Source organism: Gymnogyps californianus, chromosome 5 (assembly GCF_018139145.2).
Source record: "Gymnogyps californianus isolate 813 chromosome 5, ASM1813914v2, whole genome shotgun sequence".
NCBI classification, from domain to species: Eukaryota; Metazoa; Chordata; class Aves; order Accipitriformes; family Cathartidae; genus Gymnogyps; species Gymnogyps californianus.
Window position 1 is genome coordinate 46268460 of NC_059475.1, and position 18255 is coordinate 46286714.

The window sequence follows — 18255 nt, forward strand, 5'->3', positions numbered from 1 at the left end:
TTGGATTTTAGCCAAATTTGTTAATCCAAAGAACAAGAGAATGAATCAGATGGATCATGTTAATCTTCCTGGAGTTACACGGTGCTCAACAGTGAGAAAATTCTTGATTTGCAATGGATTTTCAAACTCCTGCTCAGGAAAACAGAAGTTTAGTTAGAAAAACAAACACAGAGGCCATTTCCTTTCCTTACTCCAGACAACTGAGAAATCTTACTACGTACCAACATTCTTCCTGATCCCTGACACATAGGAAAGACAAGGAAATACTTTTTGGCCTTAGCTCTATGCACATAAACACACTGGAAATTAAGCTTCTGCTACCTGACGGGCTGATCTCCCAGGCTGCTACAGCTAAAAAGGATTCCTTGAAATGAGTTATATGCACTTTTCAGATAACTGGCATTTAAAAAGAAATCATGTTATTGCTAAACATTAAAAATACCATCATACAACTCAAAAAGACATGATTTTGATTAAACAAAGAAAAAAACCATGAGGTACTGCATTTTTCAAATCATACTGAAAATATATAAATTATACACTTCTAAGACTAGAACAGGATAGAGAGAAGAACTTCCAGCTTCCAAAAATTTCTTGGTTCTGAACCCTAAACCGTCAAACCTTTACTAGTCAACAGGCTGAGTGCTGCTATTTTTGCTCAGTTCAGGATTTAGTATTTAGATCATAGATAGCGTTCTAATGAAAGGTTCAATACCTCAGTTACAACCAGATGGAAATATTACTTTCAAAGAATTGTTATTTTTGTGTCCAAACTGTTATCTGTTAGCAGAAATAATTTTCATTTCTCCATAGACTCCAACAACAGTGAAAACACTTCCTAGCAAACATCCACCCTAATGAAGGCAGGGGACTTTGAGAATCCATTCAAGTAGTGGGCACCTAAGCACTGAAAGTTTGATTTTGTCTGAAGGCATCCATCTTCCTAGTTTACTCATCTCATTCCCTAGTGTGTTGTATCTGCTCTAGAGAACAAGTTGTATTTTGAATCTGTTGAAACCAGCAAGCAGAAGTCCCATTACCTTCTTCAGGGCCTGCACCCTATGCACTTTAAGACAGAGCACACAACACTGCCTTGTGCGATGCCGAGCACCCTGTCAGCACGAGGCCATAATCGCAGAAATGAGAGAAATCTCTCCTTGAGGTAGTTCTAAGACAAGAGCATCAATGTGCTAGAGAACCAATATCATACAGTATCTACTCTTCAGGCATGTTGGATCTGATGTCATTCTTTGTCTGAGTTCATGACAATGAAGCATTTAGTTGCATTGGTTTGTGCCAGGCCTTATGGTGTCTCCAGCAGAGAGTGGCCCACCCTGGATTTCATCCCAGCTGAAACAATGGGTGCCCATCAGCTCAGAAAATCAGGCAACTTCTTCAGAGCCTAGCAGATTCAAGAACTGACTCAAAGGGCCCAGGCTTGGGGGAGCATGCTCAAAAATTTTTTACTGATAGGGATGCCCGACCAAAACAGTTTGGAGATGACTGTTCTATAAAAACAGACACTCAGTCTTCCCTCATTGGAGCCATTTACCTTTACTGCAGACTCCAGATTCTTCACCTAGGGACCTCTTTGTCCATATTATCTATGTGCAAACACAAGCCAATGCTTAACAAAAGCCTAAAGGCATTTGTTTGTGCTACTTCATAAGCAATTGCATTGAGAGTGTGATTGCTGGGAGCTCTTCCCTGTCTTTTCTGAAGACTGATCTCATGTTGTTAGTCTTTAAGATGTTTTTCTCTCTTTGATGTTTTGTCCAAGTGAGTTGAAAAACTGACTAGATGTAGTGATATCCTCAGCTAATATCATCCTTCTAATCTACTGAGTAATCTACTGTTTCTTTCCCTTATAACCCTCTTACAGTATAAGAGGGTTTATTTTCCTCCCACTCTTTACCCCAATTCTGTACGTTTACAAGCCTCATCTTTTCACTACATGTTTCAGCAGCTCTTTCTTATATTTTAGGCTTAAAGTCTGTGAGCAAATTTCTTTTGGACATTTTATGCTCCTTTGTACTCTCTTCTCTCAGGGGTGAATGATCCACCCAGTCTTAATTTGACAGGTCTGTAGGATTCTCTTGACTCATTCACAGATAACCTTAGTACTTCCTCCCACTGTGTCATCACTAAATTTTTTTCAGTTCACGTATTTTGATTTCTGTAAACCTGTTCCATTGGACTGATGAGAGGAACATTGATCTGTCAAGGAAGTGACCCATAAACAGTTTAAGAACTGTAGGGTTTGTCCTGTTGCACAAGCTGGAAGAGGTGCATCTACCCGAGAGAAATTTGTTGGTTATGATGAGTTGGAAGTTCAAGAATTGATTTTGCATGATATAGTCAGATTTGTTGGAAGGCTAGAAAGCTTCAGCTATGGTCAGGTCTACTAATATTTTATGGGCTGCCTTTTGTGTGTGCTCTTCTGACTGATGCGCATTTGCTCTTTCCCAGAAAGAACAGATACTCTCTTGGGGTGGTGGGTCTGGCTATAATCCATTTTGGACATCTGCCAGCTGCTATATTGGAGGAATTTTCTCTCTGAGGGTTCAAGCAAGTGAACAGAATATGTATGACAACAAGAAATCATTTTTGTCCCTTATTACAATGCAGGAATCATCAAAGATAGGGCAGTCATTGCAAAAAGCCTTCCTGGGACAGATTCAGGCAATGATCTTGGGCTAGCATGGCATTTCCTTAGGTCCTGAGAGGAGAATAGAAAGTATAGCCAGCCTGTCATTTCACTGACCGTACTTTCCTCTCTGAAACCAAATCAATAATTACAGATTGATTAAATGCACTTGCTAACGCCCTATTTCAGAATTCAACTTGGGACATGACAGTATTCTCAGATGACAGCATCCCATGGAGAAAAGTAAAAATCAATGGATATGACCTTTCTGGCCTCTATTAAGGACACTGCCTGGTTGCATCCTGCATTTTAAATTTAATTTTGCAATAAAGTTAATTTTTTAATGACATTCCTTTTGAGACTATGGGGAATTATGGACTGCTTTGCTTATTCTCCCTTGGGAATCAGACTGAGCTGCCATGCCATGTTCTAAATCATTTCTCACAGTCAGGCCCTATTAATCACCCAGGGCTTTGCACAGCTGGGCATCATATTCTCCATTGATAATTCCATATATTTTCACAGAGCTGGAAGGATCTTCAAGTGCTTTGAAAACTATGTGACAAATCATCCTTTTCTCATAGAAATCAACTCAGTTATATATAAACTATAACAGCTTTCAGGGTAAGGGTCAGTATCTTCTGTGGTTCTGCAGTGACTGGACCCACGTGGTCATGGCTCATCCCTGTGGTTTCACCTCCTCTGCATGAGTAAGTAAATCAAAAGAATAACTAACAAACACACATACATGTTTCCACCTCACTGGATGTGTATAACCCATCCGGAGGGAGGATGAGGAATTAGTTTTCTCTTCTAAAAACAAGCAGGAAACACAGCTTTAAAAATTGTTTAAAACACAGGTTGATAGGAATGGCAGCAAAGCAAAGGCTCCACAGATCCATTTCAGGACTCCAAGACAACCCGGCATCCTTCACATCCTGCCACGAAAGACCCACCACCAAGCTCCCTGTCTGCCTTCTGCCTGCTCTACGTCAACTCTCCTTGGAAGGCATAGTACCATAACATAAAGGAGCCTTCCATACGTTCTCTGCTTCTGGCCTTATAAGGCACAGATACTACTGAGCCTCAGGAATCAGCTCACCCCATGACAGCAGCTGGTGAGATGTGGTGTGTACTAAACAGCTGTACAACAGCCATATATAGCCATGTTAAGACAAAGCTGTAGCTATAGCAGCACTGCTAGGGAAGTAGAATGACTTCACATGACCCCATATCTGCCCTTAGGTCTCTCCTCAGTGAGGAGAAAATTGCCTGAAACACCCATCACATACTTGAGAGTTGGAAACACTTCCTGATGATAATTTCTGCATTTCCTTGCCCAGATTTTTCTTTTTGTTTTCGATGAGGGAAAAGAAAAGTATGAAAAATACACCTCCTTCTGTTATGTTCTCTTACAGATGAAGTAGCATGGACCAACAGATAAATGGCAGTATTTCCTACTGGTCAGAAAGCTATAGGCTACCTTCCTTACTGAGGGAATATCAGCTGGTGCCTGCTTTACAAGGTTGCTAGTTTACAAGGATCTGCAAGGATGTGACCTGCACATCAGACAGCAGGTACCAATCTCTCTGGCCTCTTTGTCTTAGGAAGGGGGATGTCCAGTTCACTTTCTGTGAAAAAGCTCAGTGCCGCTGTGCTGTCAGTAGGCTGAGGATGCAACACTAGAGAATCCGCACAGACTTATGTGCTACACATGGGACAAAGGAACCCCCCAGCATTAGGCAGACTAACACCTCTGGGGAACAGCAGAGCAGACCATTTAAAATAGGCTTATCACAGTGATTGCACACTTGGAAAGAAGACAAGCATTCAAGAGATATCACAATTAAAACAAGACAATGCAAATTCTGTAGACATCTTCTGACTACCTGAAAATCAGAAGGGTCAAGCAACAGGAGAATGAGTCTTTCATTTCTATCGGACAAGTTATTTCCAAGCAGGCTTGGAAGATAAGACAGTCCAGAGCATTATGGATGAGACAGATTTTTATTTTTAGGTAATCAGCATCAACCTCATCAAAGGCATAAGCTTAGATGCCAGTGACTTCTCAACAACTACTGGGAGTCACCTCTATGTGAACTGAATAGGCAGATTTTAGCACAGAATCAGGAAGCAAGGCAGAGGAAGTCCAAATATCCAATGCAGTTAGCAGAGTTTGCCAAGAGCCTGATGGATCATGCCAACTCCATCCCTCCATCACTACAGATGGTATTTCTCCTGCTCAGGGCAGAAACAAAATGGCTGTGTAGTGTGGGTATGCAGGGGTTATCATTCTTTGTTCCTGTAGCAAGTGCATTAATAATACATTAGGTGGGTTTCAAGGCTGCATATTCTAGTGTCCTCCACCTGTGTTTAATTTATTTTAAGAGGGGAAATGCCACATCCTGAACAATGCTGCAGTATGGAAAATTTGTTAAATAATAGTATTCAACTCTAAAATAGTGTAAGAGTCTCCTCTCTGTTTGGGATTCAATATAATTTCCATTGCCCTGTCTATGGAGGTCACCTCCTTGTTATCAGTTCCTGCTAATTAAAAGATTAGGAGATCAGGAAAGTCACCCTGAGGAATCAGTTATTACTAGCACTAACAACAGCTGGCAAAGTAGTACAGACATGTGACTAAATGTCCTAACCCCCTTCCCTTTACACAGCTTTCAAGTTTATCACAAACTGCAAGGGACTGGACCCAATACTTAGCATGATCCTTCTTAGTTCTATGGCCTATGAAATTCATTTCCACTCTTCTGGTGAATTTGCTGCTAATGATGTTTCATCAAGAACTGCTTTCCAAATGACTGGTGTATGCAAGCCCATGTTTCCAGTAACAACCTTCATGCCCACTAAAAAATTTATAATCTCAGTTCAATCCTCAGACACACATACGCATGCACGATAAAGGCCACTTCTATCTAAGTGTTGGGTCACTGCTTGGCAGTAACATGTTACGCCATGACACATTTTTTCTTTGCTCTTTCAAGGCAGCACTAGCTACTATATGTTTAGACTTGATGGCTTCAGTATCATGATGGCAATGTTGTCTGTTCCTAGTGCCATAAAAGAGACCTTATAGGCCTCTGATTGTTTTAACACTTAGTGTTGGAGAGGTCCTGGTCTGCTGATGCTATTGCTCCCTCATACTGAACAGTGCCTCCCCTGTCTAGCCTTGCCATTGTTTCATTGATGGTATCACAGTAAGGAGCAATTGCCAGGGTTTAGACATGAATTAAGAGCTAGGACTCGTGAGGCAAAGTTCAGACAGTTTACTTGGAGCAATGAGTACCCCGTGCATTTATAGGCTGTTTAATCATCTGAGGATCTGAGCCTCATCCTTTTCCTAACCAATTTTCCTCTCTGGATTTCCAAGTCACCTTGCCCAATTCAACATCCTGCTCTGTGATTTTGTGAGCTTATTCCATGCCAAACAATAGCCCCTGTGTTAAAGACTTCTCACAACATTAACCTTTCTTGAAAGTGCTTTGAGAGCCATGGATAATAAGTACTATGAATTGCAAAATACATTAAGTGTTTTGGAATCATTTCCACATGACTTAGTTCACAGTGGGCCTTCTCTCGGTAAAACACTCTTAGTCACAACCTATCTCAAAACAATTTCCAACATGAAACATCCTATAATGTTTCATGTTTCCACCACCCTCACCCACAATTACAGAAACATTCTAGCAGTGACACATACGGCAAAAGAAAGCAGTTTTCCCTGCTAGACCATGAGCAATAACTCCTCAAGCTCTCAGTAGCTATGAAGGGATTTCTGAAAACCACTTTCCACGTTCCAGGCAATGACTACCTTACACCAAGAGTCCTGCTTGAGGCCAAAGTTTGCCAACCTGACATGAGAGGAGTTCCAAGTGCTCCAAATGGAACCACTTATGACAAAGCAGAGCTGAGCCTGCCCAGCCATCTTGTGGGAGACCTGAAACAAGGCAGCATCTTAAAACCTCCTGGCCGCCTCTTGAAATCTGCACCCTCCTGGGAGACATGAAATACAGTTTGAAGACCTACACAAAGCAACTTTGACAGCTTGCATATAGCATGCACTCTGAACACTAAATTCTGGTTTTCTTAAAGAAGATTAAGGAAATGCCTGAAGAGTCCTAGCTTATAATCCAGTGATGTCCAAGATCAGATATGACATTGCATGGTTATTTAATTTAAAGTATGGACATTATAGGAGGTGGAATTTTACTGGTCAGCCAAGAAGATCTGCTGTAGGCTAAGCTCATCTTATAGCTAAGCTCACAGCAGTGGGAAGAAAATTAAAAAGGATGCAAAAAGAATAATGGAAATACGCAGACACAGCATAAACAGATGGTGCCTTAGTGCAGGGAGCCTACCTTGAAACAATAGCAATAACAGAAGAGCAACAAAATTGTGAGAGGCCCCAAAATGTTTCCTTCTGAGGAGTTTACCAAAGAGACAAGAAGATGCTCTCATGGCAATAGAAAAATAATGAACAGTCTAGAGCAGGTAAGTGTGTTCCTGTCTATATTCACATAAAGTGAAAACAGAAAGGCTGCCACAGGAATTTAAAAAATAAATAATAATTAGAGTTCATAAATCCCAAACCAACTAAACTCTGCCCCTCCATTTTGCTACAAACTATCAGAAACATAAACAGCTTAGCACAATTTTTTCTATCACTATCCAGGATTGATTTTATTGTTCTCAATTTAAAGTTCTTTGAAACAACCAGACCTAAAGATGGCCAGATTGGTCATCTTCCCCAAACTAAGAGGACTGGCTGACAGCCTTCTTGGTAGAAAGACTGGCAGTCTTCTATAATGAAGACTTTTTGTCTGGATCCCTAAATTAATAGCTGCAGCCACTGAACCAAAAGAATTTCGTTCTAGTAAAAACTGTCAAGCTGATAACTCTGGAGACTGAGGTGTCTCATTTATTCACAAAAAAATTAAACTACAGAAGGCACTGGGCAGATTCCTCCCAACTATGCCTTTCAGATATTACTCCAATAAAATCTCTGTTCTGAGGCATCTCTGCTGTGGTGAAGGTGGATTTTTTCATGGCTGTGGATGAACCTGTCAATGGAAAGGGGCAATTAGTACAAATACCTGATTGCAGATGTGCAATGGGAACATCTGTCTCGGCAGGAAGGACTGACATCCAAGACACTTTGCAAAAGCCAGAGAACAGGCAACAGATGGCAGCAATTTTCAGTCACCAGTGACTGGCTTGGACTCCTTTCTGGCTAACAAGTGTGAATGGCTCAATTATCTGGCCAGTTCCCTCAGACTTCTGCATCTCTCTAAAGTTGAGAGAACTGCACACTTGGTGACAGTTGTTTTTAAAATTACCTAATAAAAACAGAGCTAGTAACAGCATTCGATTCCCATCAAGTTCAGTGGGAGAGCAAGGATGCTTAGCTGCTCACAGGCTCTGACCCTGCATCTTGTCCAGTGGCCAGAATGGTGATGTACGTGCTCGGTTAAAAGGCCCAGGTTTTTCAGTGGGGTTCTGACTTTCTACCATGAGTCTGACAGAGGTACAAAGAGACCAACAACCAGATGATTCAGCCTCCAGCAAAAATGCAGAAAATTCTTTATTCCTCATTTTGTGCACCTATAATTAGTACTTCCTGTGCATGGAAACATACAAAAGCACATAAGCATACGAGCACTCCATCTACTCAGTGATGAAACGGACCTACTGCCTGAAGACCTCCCCCCTCTCAAATCCACAGAGCAACACAAAGAAACATTTAGGATTCCTGGCAACCTACTCCTTTCCCAGCACATGCTAAACAAAACCCTGCTATCTAACAGGGAGAGAGGATGAATTAACATAACCACCTCTCCACACAGCAATTAGCAAATGAAATCAAAACAAAGGAAATGTCCTCCATTAATCTTTCCCTGCCAAAGAGCACCTGACTGCCATATAATCCACAGCAATTAGCCAAATAATGGGAGCGCAAGAGATTTATCTTGAAGCAGGAATTAGGGAGGGCACGATTAATGTACTGTACATCAAGAGTGCAGGCAAAAGCTGGTGATCCCTCAGTGCAGGGTTGTTTGAGGAAACTGCAAAGCTTAGTAGCCTGGAACCAGATTGCAACACATACACCCCAATATTCCCCTTTAACGTATCCTGAATAAGTCTGATTGGCAGTCACTGCATCTGGGAGGATCAGAGCTCATACCCAAACTTACACAAACAGACTTCAGTGGTGCACCAAATAGCTTACCAATATCTTCTGTTAAGAGGGGCAATTGGCAGCAGTATTTGAAAAAAAATCTGGGGGCATGCAAAAAAGGAGGCAGTAAAACAGTAGAGATATTGAAGGTATGTCCCAGCTCACAAGCAGGACTCACTTGCTCCATCAGGCATTGTATTATTTACCGGGGAAGATATGGGCCAAAATTTGGGACATGTGGTCCCTTTTTCAAAGACAAAGCAGAGTAACACCAAACACCTCTTGCTTTTATTGTGCATACCTACACCATCTCTTAAAAATCATCCTGGTGCTTTGCAGGATGCTGTGAAATAATTTGCAGATCTTATTTTGTGAATGTTGCATGGTCTTGCTTTGGGCTACAGAACAGCTACCACTTTCTAGCCAGAGGTGACTGCAGGTTATATATGGCTGTTCCTGAGTAGTAGGGGTTTTTGTAAGTTCATTGTATGAGGAGATTCCAGGATACCAAGGAGTTTAGGTGGTGTGGCTCATTAGGATGGAAAGATCCAGAGAAGTACTGAGAGAACTGCCACTGTTAATCACTATATCCCCTCAGCTCTGCACACTGTGGGAGCTGAAGCCAAGAAAGCTCCAGAATAACCTCTCCAAATGATACTGTTTTATGAACTAAACTTGTTGAGAAAGTGAAATCTCTCACATTCTGAGTATTTTCTTTCCTGCTAATTAGACCTTTTGAAATCACAATGCTCTGCTGCTTTTCACTTTTGGTTCTCATCTGTTGTTTTTCCTGCCTATTTACCTGGTTATTTTAGTGGGGATCTTGCTCAAACAAACTGCAAAGCAACTGGGAATTTAAGAAGACTGAGTAGTACAAAGCTAGAAAAAATGCAAAGCCCCAGGTAGGCAGATTCTCCGCTACAGGGCAGTTAGAGAATTAGGTAAGAGAAGTCTCAAGATGCAAAATACATATATCTTGCCATTAGCTGAATATTTCTTAAATTAGAAGATGCATTTTCCTTTCTTCAGTTTCCTTTCTCCAGAGTCACATGAAAACTGAGTACCAAACATGGAATAGCTTACAGGGACACCACAAAGCTCTTACTTACACATGAAGAGGAAAAACTAGCTATCTGAAGGTAAAAAATCTTTGTTCTAAGCACCATTATTAGGCAACACAAGCCTAAAGGTCTGTGGTTATTTTAACAAAATTAACAAGTCAACAAAAGAGCAATACCCTTAAACAGTACAAAGCCATTCACATTATGATAAACATAAAGGTTTTCTATCATCCAACAGGCTGGCACAGGAGAAGACATTTAAGGAGATTTACAAAAATTAAGACTTCTGCCATAGATATCTGTGCCAAAATTTTACTATGGGACAGTAAACAATTTATAGTCCTGTGACATTAAGTGTAATAGGACACAGGGTAGGAACTGGATTCAACAAAAGACTTATTTCAAGGATATTTTCAACACTGCAGAAAATGAGACTTTAACTAAGTGGAATAGGAAGAGTACAGACTCTGCATACCACTAAAATCAATGCTGAAGTGGTGTGCAAATACCTTCTTGTCATCAACTTAAATATCAACTTACTAGGCAAGCCAACAGAGAATATGCTTTGGGCAACTGGTCTCATAGGTGTTGCTGTTACTGGGGCTTTTAGGTATTCAGACAGCTCAAGAGGAATTCTGAGGGCTCTGTAATGAGATGTATTTCAAAATGATCAGATTTAGCCACAGATGAGAGCTTTACAGAAAGTCTGGTAACAGATTTAACTTTTCTCCGCTCAGAATACATGGCTTCCCAGATTCCATCAACTGCCATACCACTGTATCTTGTCTGTGCTCCAGACCTATGTCTGACGTCTTTTCACACAGCAAATATAATAGAAATAAATACGGAAATTGAGACAGAGTGAACCCACAAGTCATTCCTGAAAAACCCTGGATGGACTCACATTTCTAAGCCTATAATCTTGCAGTTGACTTGTTCCAACAGAGCAGAGAACTTGCTTCCAAAATCCAAACTCTGCCCCTTAGTCGCAATGTATCATACTTCTAATTGGAAAAAGTAATGTACCTTTCTGCCAAAGAATACTGCTTGTAAGTGAGGACAAAAATTAATCAATGCTCCTCTAGAGGAGTGTCCTGGTTTCAGCTGGGATAGTTCATTGTTCTTCTTAGTAGCTGGTATAGTGCTCTGTTTTGGATTTAGTATGAGAATAATGTTGATAACGCACTGATGTTTTCAGTTGTTGCTAAGTAGTGGTTATACTAAGTCAAGGATTTTTCAGCTTCTCATGCCCAGCCAGCAAGAAGGCTGGAGGAGCACAAGAAGTTGGGAGGGGACACAGCCAGGACAGCTGACCCACACTGGCCAAAGGAATATTCCATACCATATGACATCATGTCCAGTATATAAACTGGGGGAAGTTGGCCAGGAGGGGCAGATCGCTGCTCGGGAACTAACTGGGCATCGGTCAGCAAGTGGTGAGCAATTGCATTGTGCATCACTTGTTTTGTATATTCTAATTCTTTTATTATTATTGTCATTTAATTATTATTGTCATTTTTATTATCATCATTATTATCATTATTATAATTATCATTATCATTATTTTCTTCCTTTCTGTCCTGTTAAACTGTCTTTATCTCAAACCATGAGTTTTACTTTTTTTCGATTCTCTCCCCCATCCCACTGGGTGGGAGGAGTGAGCGAGCGGCTGCATGGTGCCTAGTTGCTGGCTGGGGTTAAACCACGACAAGGAGTTACTAAAATTTCGCACAAGGGTTAAGAGCAATTTGAAAGACTCAGTAACAATGTTTTGGTTTAGTTTTCTCTCCAATTCCTCCTTAGATTTTATTCCGTCTCTTTCTCCTTTCTTTCTTTCCTACCCCCTCCCTCTCTCCCTCTCCAGAAAGTCTGAAAATCTTTTCTCTGTTATCCTGTCCTTTAAGCTTCACAAGGAGGACATGTTCACTCCTGGAATATACTGTATGGATCTCCTCTATGTGCTTAGCATATGCAAAAGTGGGGAATGAGGTGGCGAAAGTAAAGAAACTAAGAAACTAGCTCCAGTGAAGTAGTTACGGCTATACAACAACATGAAGCTTCAGCTCGCTTGAAGTTCTCACAGATTTAATCCTTCTCATTTCCCTGGAGTTTCATGAGCTGACCCAGCAGGTCACTTTGCCCTAGTTGTGGCAATCTGAGGTGGCTTCCCACAAAATCAGTTGAGCTGTTTCTCTAGCTCATGTAACACTGCCTTTACCATTGCTCCCATGGGTCTCTCTCCTTTATTGAACTGTTAATTTACTGTGCTTCATCAGTATTTTTACAAAGAACTGATAGAACAGAACAGAGGATACCATTTTTGGTCTCCTCTTTCCAGCATACAGCAGTCATTTACCAGGCCCTAAAGAGTAATGAATCTGGAACTGTTTGCCACTCTCCAAAAGCATTAGCATGTTCTTGCCATCTCACATTGGGGATCCAGTTCTAAATGTGCATGAGAAGACAACAGCAGGTGTCCCTTAGTGCTGCCTTCTGGGGAATCCTTAATAGCAGCAACACCAAAAGATTGTGCCAAATCATTCAATTCTTAAGCAGACATTTCCACCTTCTCCCACAGAGTCTGTCTCCTGCCAATTACAGTCAATGCATTCCCATGACGCAGAGATCAGCACGGACCTACCAACGCAGCCCAGCACAAGCTACTGCTGCATCTCCATCTAGCCACTTACAGCAGCCTTTCTGACAGCATTTGTTTCAAGGAAAGTAAGAGAGAAAAGAATGGCATTCAGCCAGTTTATCTGCCCCACTGCCTTACAAATGGAAATGGAGGACAGAACCTCAGAGATGAGCTGGTCAGGCTAGTGGCTGCATGGCTAGTCTACCCAGCTGTTTTCCTGTTAGTGGACTGGTTGCAAAGAAGTTACTGTTTGTCATCAATTTTTAGTCACTGGGGTATTAGCAGACTTCTCCCTTGATGCATTCCTAATTCATATTTTTAATGCCTAATCACCTACACAAGCTAGTGTTTTAATTTCCCACATAGCTGTCTGAAACTCATTCAACATGAGGGCTCTCATTGTCATCCAAGTATAAGGATGAATTCCTGAACTTCCTTGTTCACATAACACGAGCAACAAACATGGTGGAACGCTGGCAGCCATAAGAGCATGGCCTGGCAGAATTCAGTCTGGTCTAGGCTGAACAAAGCTACAGCCACACAGGGCATTCTTGGTCATCCGTACTCTGCCCCTAAGCAGGGACACTGTTGTACCTTAATTTGACAGCAAGAAAATAAAGAGTGGTTTAAAAAGAAAGCTGTATGTCAAGATTTTCTTCATAAAAGACAGATTTGGAAAGAACAAAGTTCTCATTATACTGACTGTTGAGATTCTCCTTTGTGAAACTGTGACAAATCTAATAGTGCATGGGGGGGATATTTTTTAATAGAGCCAACGGACAGATGGATGAGTTTTTAGAGAGACAGAGACAGAAGTGTATAAACTTCAGCCAAATACAAAGAAAGAGAAACTGCCTGGGAAAACATAACTGAGAGTAACTCAGCATGGCGTGGTATTGGGAGCTGAACTTGCAGCTTTGACAAGGCTGACTTTAAGGCGACCTTCAGTGGAGCTCCTTAACAGTGTATGCTGGGCAATCGCTGGTAAATCTTTATTAATTTTAATTGGCGGCACCCATTTATAAGAACCATTAAAAAGGATAAATTGAGCCCATCCGGCGTAATGTCTTTTGTTAATTAGTTTGTCAGCACTGTTTTAATATCCCCTAATGACTTCATATTTCAGGCCTGACATTAAAGGAGACGCTGTGAGAAAGGAAATGGTCTTATCACCGTGTACATTTTTTTCTTTTTTTGAACAAAAAGTGTCCTTCCAGGCCTGACCAAGGTTAGGTGTCATTTAACTCAGACAGACAGGTACCACTAGACTTGGAAGGGCCCTATCACCCTATCCAAACTTCACCTTGCTACTGACCAGCATGCTCTGCTGGGATTTTCTCTTTTTACAGACCCACACAACAGCAGATGAAATTCAAAGTCATCAGTCACCACACTCCCACCCTCCATAGCTTGTCATGGACTTGTCTCCAGTCTCAAAGCACAATCATGTGGGAAAAATATGGGAGAAACCTGAGATACAATTGCAGCAATACCTCCCTTAAGTAAAAGCAGGTTAAACCCCACAAAGCTGAAGGTCTTTTCATTCACAAGGACATGCATAGCACCGATATTCTAATCTGTCTTGGGGACCACAAACTTACAGATGAGAAGCTGATAGGATAAGAGCATGAGCAAAGAGTGCTTTGTGTATGAATTTGATTTGTAAAGGAAGACGAAGGAGAAATTATTTCTCTAGGTATGATCCTTGGCCCGGAATAAAGGGGAGTGAGCAATTTGTGATTTTGGTATCAACAGTTCTCTCCTTCCTCCCTTGTGCTCATCTTGTATTTCTTGGAATAGCACAGTCAAACTGCAAGCCTGGAAGATGAGGAACTTGAATTCAGTTACAAATGTTGGAAAAACATGGCTTTTCTACATCTAATGAGTACAATATTTTAGACCTTTATGTCTCAGATAGATAGCTTAAGAAGATTTTATTTTAGGTAATAAAAGCAAATGAGCACAAACATTTAACCCTTTCTTCTGTATATGTATGTACTTGGTAATTTTTATTCAAGGAGGAAGTGTATAAGGTAAGGGCCAGGAGAAGGATCAGCTGTAGCCATCACAGAAGGTAATGCAACCCATCATTGTCCTACAGCTCCCTTTATGGGGTTAACCTGGTTTTCTCCTTAGACACCACTGTCTCTCTCCTCACAGTTCTGCCACACATTAAACGTCTTTGAGCTGATGAACACTGGAATTATTCACCCAGGGAAGCCTTTCCTCACTGTGAGGTCAGCAGCAAGTTTTATCCCTGCTCAGTTTCCTACAGTGGTTTGATCAATCAGGGGGAAGATCCTGAAATAATGCTGACTTTTGTCAGTGAAGGGCTTTGTCTCGAGAGCTGGATTCTATTAGGTTTTTTCATTTAAGATTACAATAGGTGAGCAATATGAGGAAAATAACATCCTCCACCAGTTAATATCACATTTGATGCTTTGGTGTCTAGTGTTAGATTAATTCACATGAGGGTGAAATGAATAAGCGAGAAACACCTAATAAGAAAATTAGCTTTTCCTCTGTCTTACACAGCTTTGCAAATCATGAATAATTCCATTAATTCGTAAGGTGTTTGCATCTACGCTGGTAATAGTAAAAGGAAAATTAAATCTTTAGCTAACAAAGTAGCATACTTTTTTTCCTGAAATTTTAGGGTAACCCATAAAAGGCTCTTTATAAGCATTATACTGAGAATTGTAGGGAGACATGTTCCACTTTGCTAGATAACCTTTCAGCAAAACACAAACAAGTAATAACTGTAAAGACTGAATCAGTTACTAGTTTTATTACTGAGCAAAATCCTTGCCTCAAAGTCAATGGAAATCGTGCTGTAAAGGTCTGGAGAACTAACAGGTTTTACTTTTTCCATTAAAATTTAGGGCTAATGATTTCACCACAGATTTTTTTTTGGATGGATACACAGTCACAGCACTTGAATACTAAAAGCTGCTCTATGATCTCCCGAAAGCCATCCTACTGTCATTGCAAGCTTGTGCCATGTTTCATGCAGATTTAAAATTTTCAGGGGACTGCTAAAACTATGCCCTATGTGAAGCACACAGTAAAAGCATGCCTAGGGTGAAATAGATATTCCCAGCAGGCTGAACACCTCTTTGAATGAACTGCTTTTGCAGCTAATAAAAGTCTTGAGTTTTTCCTCCAACCAGCCTGTCTCTTGTGCACTGGTGTGCTCTACAGAATTCAGCCTTTTATAATCAAAGGTCTGCATAACACTGCCAGCACAGTTGGTTCTTCGTCTCCATTTTGCAGCTCTGACAAATACAAATTTACATAATAGTCTTTCATTTCTCTAAAACATCATTATTCACGACAAGCATATTTTCAGTCTTCACAACAGAACAAAACCTTGTATTTCCATTGTCCCAGTATTTTCAGCTTTTGTTGTACAAAAAATTATGACTGAATTAGTTTTGCTATTGCTAGCTAGAAAGTGAAGAGAGATTATTTTCTTCATATGCATTAACTCAATGACAGTTGAAACTCACCTGGGAACTGACAAAGAAGGAAACTAATATTCCTGTTTCCAGTCACATGTAAGAGCCAGAGAGAAGAGAATGGTATCTACCACTGCCAAAATGAGGCAAACTTAGGCCTAGGTCTTCCAGTCTATTCCCATATATATTCCAACACTATTTTCACCTGCTGATATATTTCCTCCTTTCATATAAAACTTTCTGTCCTCCAGTACGTCATTCTTGCTTCTGGTCTTCACAATTTAGGTATCCAAAACTCAAACTTCCAAATACTAATTAAATGCTTGTATTTTAATAAATTTTTTTAAAGTATGAAAATGCAAACCCTGCGCCTAACATATTTCAGGTACTTTAATAACATTTTAATACTTTATTGTAAAATTTTAATAAATTATAATTTTTATCCAAAATCCAGCTTGCCAAATAAAAAAAAAAACCAACCACATCTTAGCACCTAAGAAATGTGGCACCCATTAAAATAACCTGGCTAGCCTAAATAAGCCTACACAATTAATTTTATGAATGTACATGAACAGAACTACAGGCAGGCCCCATCCATGACATACAGACCCTGTATGGGTCAGCAGAAGTTCCCTCACTGGTCCTCCAGGCTGGTTCTGGCCTCATTACCTGCCAGGAATCATCGAGGAACTTACACAGATTTACCTGTGTGCCTGGATTACTCAGTGCATATGTTGAAAATTTTCCCTTCCCAGACAGAGTATCAAGTTGGAGGAAGACAGAGATCACAACCCATATTTACAAGACCACTTTTTTCTTAATAAAGCTGTTATTAATAATAAAATCAAGCTGTTAATTTTAATAACAGATAACTACACACAATACATCCACTTCACATAGCTCACTCATATGCAGACCAACACACTAACTTGTAGTTGCCAGATTGAAGCAACAGCTGGGAGGCCAACCCCAGCCATTTCATCAGAAGCAGATGAAACTGATACAACAAGGGCTTCCAGGCAGATGTTCAGAAAGTGCTTCAAGCAGTCCCTTGTTTCAACTGGTGTATACATACACCTGTAGTTCCTGTCTGCAGATAGCAGCCACCACTGTCTCAGATGTGGTGTGAGTCATGCATCCCACTGTTTATCCTGGTGTTTGCTGGTGGCCTTCAACAGACTTGGCTGACTTGCATGCTAATATATCCTTGCTTGTGGATTCAACAGCATTACTAACCTCTGGAGCTTATCAGGTTTTGGGAGACTTTCAGACATGACCTCTCAGCACATGCTTTTCCCCTCTTTGACTTGCTGTCTTCTGGTGTCTACTTCTACCCCCACATCCATAAATACCTATAGAACCCATTCACACTCACACAGAAGGGGCCTTTACAACACACACAGGAGACCTGACACTTCTGGGAAAAAGCAGAGCTATTAGGTGGTACCGTGTGAACTGTACTGTTATGTGCAGTAGCTGAAGGAGACAAGGGGTGCCAACAGACCTGCGAAAATCAGAGTAAAAGCTACAAATTGAATTGTTTACAGTGAATATGAATCTTTTTTTTTAGGAAAACAACTAAGAACTATAAAGGTAAAACAAAGGTAAAGTCAATCAAATGCTTTTTTTATTTAGCATATTATTTAAATAATCGATTAAAACCAAGTTCAAAATCAGGCATTTAAAAATCATTCCACAGAAACAACTTTGATAATAACCTGAATTTCGGTACCTGTTTTGATCATTCGTCAAGAGATCGTAGGCTAATTTTTCATCAGAATCAGCTTTGTAGCTTATATCTCAGCACTGGAAAAAGCAATTGCCTGATTTTCCCCCATGGGAAATAAACACAGAAGGAAACAGAATAAATCACATGAATTTGTGTAAAATCACTAATGTCATTATTTGTGACTGTTATATGCTCCTAAATTCCACCATCATTTAGCCAGCAACTTCTTAGTCCTGCATCATGCTGAGCATTCAGCATCAAAGGAGGGTACTGCTGTGTTAGCTTGCACTTATAGTTACAGCTCTCAAACCACCTTACAAAAACTGCCCAATATCCTTATCCTCATTCTGCGGAGAAGAAACTGAAACATAAAGATAAGTTGTTTGATCTTAGTGGCAGAATCAGGATACATCTGTTTATATTTTTCCTGGAAAAATACTAAATTTTTTCTTTTCTTTTTTTTTATATGGAGGACTAGAAAGTTGAGGCCACATATTTCTCAGCTCTCCTTTGACAAGAAAACTATTAATCC